Source organism: Engraulis encrasicolus, chromosome 12 (genome assembly GCF_034702125.1).
Source record: "Engraulis encrasicolus isolate BLACKSEA-1 chromosome 12, IST_EnEncr_1.0, whole genome shotgun sequence".
NCBI lineage: Eukaryota > Metazoa > Chordata > Actinopteri > Clupeiformes > Engraulidae > Engraulis > Engraulis encrasicolus.
This window is the reverse complement of record NC_085868.1, coordinates 24,656,944-24,665,144: the sequence shown is the minus strand read 5'-3', so window position 1 is coordinate 24,665,144 and position 8,201 is coordinate 24,656,944. Positions and strand designations below refer to the sequence as shown.

Sequence of the window (8,201 nt, the reverse complement as noted above, 5' to 3'; positions counted from 1 at the left end):
GGTGCACTACTGTGATGCCTTCGACGAAATTGTGAACAAAGTAAAGCAGTTTCAAAACCTCACATATCACGACAGGCCAATTCAAATCTTCAGAGACTTTCCCCCTGCTGTTGTCAAACGTCGTGCGGCTTTCACCCCAGCCAGAAACCTACTGCGTGACAAACCGGGAGTGAGGTTCGGCCTTCTATACCCAGCCAAGCTGAGAGTTACGCACAACGGCAAGGAGACCACATTTACAGATGCGGTGAAGGCGCGGTTGTTTGCTGAAAGCCTGGTCGGTCGCGCTCGCACAACGCCTGAAGAAAGTGCCGACGGGGCGGAAGACGCGTGAGACCATTTGCACTGCTATGATCGCTATTCATTCCATACAGCCCACTTAAACACCAAGGTTATTGGGTAACCTCACCACTACTCTCTTACCTCCAGTGACAATTTCTTGTTTATTTTTATTTTATTTTTTGTTTACAAACAAAGGGAAGAGAGAGAGAAAAAAACAAGTTTAAGTTTCAGAAGGTCATTTCTATTTTTTTTAAGATTACACATGCATATATTGGCATTTATATCCTTGCTACTCTCTTACCCTCAGTGACATTCCTTTTTATTTATTTTTAATTTTTTTTTTTACAAAAGAAAAGGGAGAGAGAGAGGGAGAAAACGAGTTTGAGTTTCAGGAGGTCATTTCTATTCTTGAAGATTGCACATGCCTATTGTTCTTTGTATCCTTAAGAGGATCCACAACATTTAATTTGATTTAAAAGTTGTTTGGTTAGGAATTATATAACTGCAGAGCTATTAGAATGAAGAGTTAATTACTGTTAGTTGTTCACTTAAGAGAGTAGACTCTTTTTTGGGAGATTCTTATCTTGTACTAACTGTTAGGCTGACAATATCTATATTATTTTTTTGTGTTATTATTTTCTATGTGTCTATGTGTTTCTGAGGGGGCAGGGGGGGAGGGGGAGGGTAGGAAGGAGTGCTATTTAGTTTATGGTCATATGTACTACCAAATTAGGAAGAGGAAGGGACTAAGGTATGTCTTCATCCTGCCCACATAATGCATGCTGGGTCACAGCTTGGAAATATCTGTGGCAACTTAAATTTCTGCTCTTGGAATGTGAATGGTATTAATGAACCAGTTAAGAGAGGTAAAGTGCTTGCTCATCTTAAGTCGGTAGCACTTTACAATAACCTTCCGCTATAAACAGTTAATAAACAGTTAGCAAACAGTTAGCAAACAGTTAACTATTAGTTAACTAAAGGTTTACTATACATTTGTAGGTGTATACTAAACACTTACAAAGTTTTAAAATATATTTATTAGTCCTTCAGTAACACATAATAGAACATAATTATAAGTTACTTAATATATTATTAAAAATACTTTTATGATTAATTAACTAACATATCAACAGTAACTTAAGCATAACAAGTGACTTATAAACTGTTAACTAATTATTACTTAATATATTATAATTATTAGTTGTAGTTTACAATTTATAGTTCAATATTAACTAAGTACTTATTATTGAATCATTAATACATTGTAATGAAATGTTTTTTAAGTGTTAATATTAACTAAACTATTGTTAATTACTTATAAATCATTTAATAATAATTATGTATAGTATTTATTAATGTATTACTAATGTTTAAAATTCAGTATGGGGAACCTTATGGTGAAGTTGGTTGAGCTTTATTAATGTATAACTAATGTTTAAAATTCTGCATTGAGAACCTTATTGTGAAGTTGGTTGAGCTTTACTAATGTTTTACTAATGTTTAAAATCCAGTATGGGGAACCTTATGGTGAAGTTGGTTGAGTTTTATTAATGTATAACTAATGTTTAAAATTCTGCATTGAGAACCTTATTGTGAAGTTGGTTGAGCTTTATTAATGTTTTACAAATGTTTAAAATTCATATTGGGGAACCTTATGGTGAAGTTGGATGAGCTTAATTAATATATAACTAATGTTTAAAATTCAGTATGGGGAACCTTATGGTGAAGTTGGTTGAGCTTAATTAATATATAACTAATATTTAACATTCAGAATGGGGAACCTTATGGTGAAGTTGGTTGAGATTAGTTAATATGTAACATTTAAGTGATACTGTCCCATTTTTGGACATAAGCTCATATTACACCTCCCCTTGAGTCAAGTTATTGAGTTTTACCTTTCCCTTATTTTTTGTTTTACCTGTACTTCTTGTCGTTCTCTGAGTACGGCAGTGCAAATTTTATCTCCAAGCTAGCAGTTAACATTGAGTTCTGAGACCAGCTAGCCGCCAGCTGGTCTCATAGGACTCAATGTTAACTGCTAGCATGGAGGTAAAATTTGCACTGCCATACTAGAACGGTTGAACATACAGGAGGAGAAAGGTAAAACTCAATAATTTAACTCAAGGGGATGTGTAATATGAGCCTATTTCCAGAAATTGGACAGTATCACTAGAAATGATTACAGTACAAATGATTTTCACTTGGTCTCAAGAAATACATTTTCACACTGTTAGAAAGAGAGAAAAGAATTATCAATGATGTTAAACTGTTGTTACCCACTACTGAGTATGGTACACGTCAATGGTAGGCCAGGATGTATGGGCTACAGAATGTGACACTAGGCTTTGGGTAGAGTGAAAAAGATACCAATTAAAAGACAACATACAATATGTTTCTACAACATATTCACCATTTATATTAGAGCATGTCAAATCAAAAACCCCAGCACGCTACAAAACAGAGAACTTGCCAGGGTCACAACACACATTTCCCAGATCAAATTCCCTTACAATACAAAAATAATTTCTAACATAAAAATGTAGCCTTAACACAAAACATTAAGTTTCTGTCCTTTTATGTCCTTATTAGATCCACAGAGGCGAGCGCAAGCCGAAAAGAGCAGTAATTGAAGAGAGTTGGCTGCTTCACTCCAAAAATGTCCTTTGGAGGATTAAAGTGACGTCCCGTGAATTGAAACAGTCCAAAACAAAAAGGAAAGGATATTGAAAGCAAAATGAACGGGGAAAACCATAATGTTCGTGTCAAATGTCCATCTTGCATAAATAATAATAATAATTATTATTTATTTATCATTATAAATAATCATGTATCCATAGAAAATATTGTATGCAACCCTAATGAAGAATGACATTCTTAAATACAAACATAGGATATAGGGAAAAATAATAAAATGGGCATTAACAAAATGAAATAAAAACATCACAAGTAAGAGTTTGAAAAGTTTAAATATTTACAATTACCCCCGCCCCCGCCCCCCAAAAAGGTTTGAACATTCCAAAAAAAATTGTCCTTCAAAAATTGGAAATAGTCCTTTAAATCCTCAAAAGAGACGATGTAGAGAGTTCCTTTAAGTTGTTCAAAAAGAAAAATAGCTCCTTTCAAGCAGTTCAGTTCAAGGCGTTGAAGTCAGTCATAGTCAGTGATGTGACACGAGCAGGCCACAATCCTACCAAATATGCCATGCGCAATGTAGAACAGGATCACATTCGAATGAGTGGGTGGCTCGCCATCTAGTAGTCGACGAATCCTCAGCAGAATCCAGATCCAGCTCAAAAACTTCACCTATGTGAACATATGTCATCAGTTAAGTTTGGTTTATTTGATAGGGACATACACATCATGTAGCCTAGGCTGTAGAGCAGCATAACAGAAAAGCATCATAGCAGTTACAGCCGTAAGCTACACACCCAGGACAATGTTGAATTCCTATCAAATATCATCAGTTTAAACTTAAAGTTGTGCAACATTTAAAATCAATCTTCTCAAAAGAAAAGCTATGCAAACTGCAAACCTGCAAACACCTTTTTCCTACTGCATTGCATACCATTCAGTTAAATAACCATTATCAAGTAAACAGGGTGAATACGTAAGGGTTAACGTTCGGCGAGAAGGTCGCTACCGTGGAATAGCAGCACGACAGAGAGAATCTTTAGACCCCGACGCGGAGCGGAGGGGTCTTGTTCTCTCTGGAGTGCTGCTATTCCACAAAGCGACCGACTCGCCGAAAGTTAACCCGCTTATTATATGGATATACTTAAATGATTCACACATGCAGGGGTGATAGTGAAAAAAAATCCTGAGCCTGAACTTTTTTCCTGGTCGGGGAGGGGGGGCCGGGGGACGACGGGACATACTGCATATGAGACGTAATGTAGGCCTTATTATTATTCAAACACATTATTCAAACATTTAAGATAATGTTTTCATTTTTGCATTATTTCTATAGTGTTATTCACGAAAACACAGATCATTTCCCTGTTGGTAGGCTACAGCACTTGGCTGAAAGAAACTGACCACCACGTTCAATTCTAGCTGTAAAAACGAATACCAACGTATGCAGTTAGAAATGCATTCTAGGCTTGTGATGTTGCACTAAAGTTATTGAGGTGGGTATTGAACCAATGCAACATTTCAACACCAGAATGCATTTCTGAAAACATGGTGCATATTTTACCACATTGAATTAACTGAAAGCTACATATGTAGCAGCCATACCAAGACAGGTCAGTAGGAGGCAATACTACTCCAAAGTACAGTAACTACTGTCCAAAATAGAGGAGGTGATTACCAATTAATTGAGCAATACTTTTAAATGACATGACATTTGCTGCAAGCTGATAAGTTTCATTTTCATTGGGACATTGCTCATATAACTTGTATAGGCTACTGGACATACGTTTAGATAGCCTACTCGTGGCCCCATGGTCTACCTATAACCACAGATTGTTTAAGGGCTGTGCTATAACCCCTGCCTTTCCGTTGTAGGGAAACGCCCTTTAATTACCGGTACATGATATTTAGGGCACAAGCGCATGATTGGCTACATGCAGGCCCACGTTCACATCGCATATTTCGACTCCACGGATGACAGAACCAGTGGTTATTACGGACAGGACAGTATATATAGCCTGTGTGACTACTGCGCGACTTTCGCATTGGGTTGTAGTCAATTAAAATACATGAAAATCACTCGCGTGTACACACGCCCATTACAATGTACTAGTTGAAAAGATAACAGAAAGCAACAAAAACAAAGACAGGACCGAATTAAGCTACATGAAAATAGCACAGGGCGTGAAGATAAGATGAACATTCACTGCATGTCTAGGTGACACCGTGGTGGCCACATGAACGCAAGCCAAGTATTTGAAGTTCATGAGAGTCTGATATTGATAATTGCCCCCTGCCCGAGAGTAGGGATTAAGTAGCCCAGAGCGTGCAGACAATACAACCTGTGCATCGTGCGTGGAATAACTGGATTCGATTACGCAGAAGGGCTACGACAGGGAGCGCGCGAGAGAGAAAGGCTGTGTGAACCTGTGCGAGGCTGTTTGGGGGTTTCACAGAGCGCGTTGGTTTAGTCAGCATAACTAATATAAACATCTCCCTGAAATCAGTTTGACACGTGGTTTGTCAGGAATGACGCAAAACACCATCCCTCAACCAACAGTAGACCAAAATCCACGAACTCAGCTCACACTAGCCTACAAGGGGTGTAGGCTAACTAGGCTTGCCAAACATTAGCGATCCAAGCATTCCATTGTCATTTGGACATGTCGCAATGGTAGACCACATTTCCGCACTACACCTAGAAAAAAAGTATCATGACGGGCATAGCATAGCCTACCGTTTTGAGCATACAGACTTTTTTTGAAAGAACGTCCATCTCCATCAAAGTTTGTCAACATTGCGCAGTCATTTAGCGCACATAAATGAGGAAAATAGACGAACCTATTTCAAACATATACTCTCACTGAGCCCGTTTATGCGCATCAATAAGCCGTTTATGGTCAGGTTTTTGGAGTAACCTGCGCAAGGCAAAATCATTCGGGCCCAAGCCAACATGCCACAGTGGGCAAATTAATAACTAAATGGCCTTACCTTCAAACGTTTTCTTGATCACAGAATTTCACTAGTATTCCACTGACATCCACACGGTTCAACACACCCATCACAACTAGCAAGCCATGTGGATTTGTGCTAACAATAGTTGCTAATTTTTTATCGGAATCCAAATGGTCTAGACTTGGCCTATAGTACTTTCTTCCGTTTCTTCAGTATAACGAGATGCCATTTTTGGATTTGCCTCCGTCGACAGTGAAAATATCTGAGAAGGGTAACCAGTAGGGGCCTAGAACTCTCTTTACTGTGCATACTGACAGCCAATCTACTTCTCCTTTCACTAGAACTAGAAGACTGCCGCCAGTGATGTGGTGAGTGACTCAAGAGCAAGACGTAACAAATTGATACATTTTTCAGTAAGATGTCGGGATGATACAATTATGGGCTGCTGCTCATTTGGGTTCCTTTCGCGTCTCTTACAACAGGCTGTTGCGCGCTCATTTATTTTCACCATACATTAATGAAGGCCTACGCGATAGTTTATTATTTTATTAATTTTGGGGAAATTATTATTTTATTTTTTTCTACAGCCACGCTACGCCGGATTTCCGGCGCGGCGCCGGACTGCTATCACCCCTGCACATGTCGGGGACATTTCTTTAGGCCTATTTAATGTTAAGATTGTTGCTGCGCAAAACAAAACAGTGCCGTTGTGGAACACCGCTAGGCAACAGCTAGGTAGCCAGGACAACAGGTGTTGGTTATCACGGCAGCTGATTGGAGTCTTGTTGAAAAGTCGCTTTAGCAGTGAAAAGTCTTGTTGCCATTGACAGCGGTCTGTTAATAGACCAACCCGTCCGTTATCGAAAAATAACAGACGTGCGAACGTTGGGGAGCCCCGTTGAAATGAATGGAGCATTCGACCGATGACGTCACACCATATAATAATATGAAATAACAACATAGTGTACTGAAATTGAGGTAACCTTGCAATTATACATGGGCCCGTACAGTGTTCAACACAATGTTATGAGGAGGGGCAAGACACTGGCAGCCAAACATGTGAGATAAGTTTTTGACCGTCAGCTGTTTCCAACAATCAGAGGTGGAGTTGTGCACAGCTAGGTTCGCAGAGTCAGGTTATAAACAACATTTAGAACCCATGTATAGGCCTAGAGAATTACACCTTGCATGCAATGGGTGCGTGATCACAGCATGTGAAAGACAGTCTGCTTACTCCGAACTCATTTCAACCAGCCAACATCAAACTTAAGTATTAATAAAACAAAATACAAATTGCAGGTTTCACCTGAAGCATTTGGCAGTGATAGACAATATAAGACTTAGGTTACAACAGTATGGGGAAAAATAGACAAGTTGCCTTACCAAAACGATTGAAACAGAAGAAATGCTCGATGGAATACTCCATGGAATCCATACTGAAAAAGAAACACAAAGGACAGGAGAGTCATAACATACACAGGGCAGCCGTGGCCTAGTGGTGAGGCAGCCGTGGCCTAGTGATAAGAGAGTTGGTCTTTCAATCTGGGGGTTGCAGGTTCGAATCCCTATGACCGCTCCCTACATCTCCATGGCTGAAATGCCCTTGAAAAGGCACCTAAACCCACATTACTCCAGGGACTGTAAACAATACCCTGACATATAATAACTAAGTCGCTTTGAATAAAATGAAAGTGTCAGCTAAGTGAAATGTAATGCAATGTAATGACATCACAGTTTGAAATCATTGGCTCAGGAGTAAGCTTACATGATCAATGCAAACAAATATATCTCTATGCATTAAGTTTTTTGTCTAAAGTAAAATGTATTCCATGGCAAACTATTATCAGTTTTGTTTTTTTTTGTAAACAGGCTTGGTTAACACATGCCAGTTGAATTATGACTGAACAAACTAACCACGGTAATACGCTATGCGAATGATGATTCTCCTCTTTGGCTTCTCTGAAGTCCAGGCGAACAAAGTTGGCAGGCACAGCATCCTTTATTAGCGTTGTCATACCACGGGTGACCTTAACCCTTTCATGCACGGTGTCCACATACGTGGACAGTAATTCTAACCCCACTTTAGATAGGTAAATAGTGGTTATTTTTTTCCAAATTGTATATGGGAAGTACCATGAGGTTCATTACAATACTTTAACAGCAGTTATAACTTTTTGCACTAAATATTAAGTGTTTGATGACATCATCAATCTAAGAAATCCACCGATGTGAATTATGACCATAACAAGCATGTTTATATCTGAAAATCAACCACACCAAAGGGCAATTTCAGGTTTTAAAAAATATTATGATGTTTAGTACAGTTCACTTGAGAA

The 8,201-nt window shown here is 38.7% G+C and overlaps 1 long non-coding RNA gene across 1 annotated transcript; it reads right to left on the bottom strand.

Moving 5' to 3' along the window:
* Window positions 1–3,311: 3,311 nt before the first annotated feature.
* On the bottom strand, window positions 3,312–7,866 carry LOC134460147 (uncharacterized). Its single transcript, XR_010037003.1, has 3 exons — window positions 7,780–7,866; window positions 7,249–7,301; window positions 3,312–3,582 (listed from the first exon to the last, which is right to left on the bottom strand). It is a non-coding gene; the product is annotated as an uncharacterized LOC134460147 (long non-coding RNA).
* Between the last annotated feature and the right edge of the window lie 335 nt (window positions 7,867–8,201).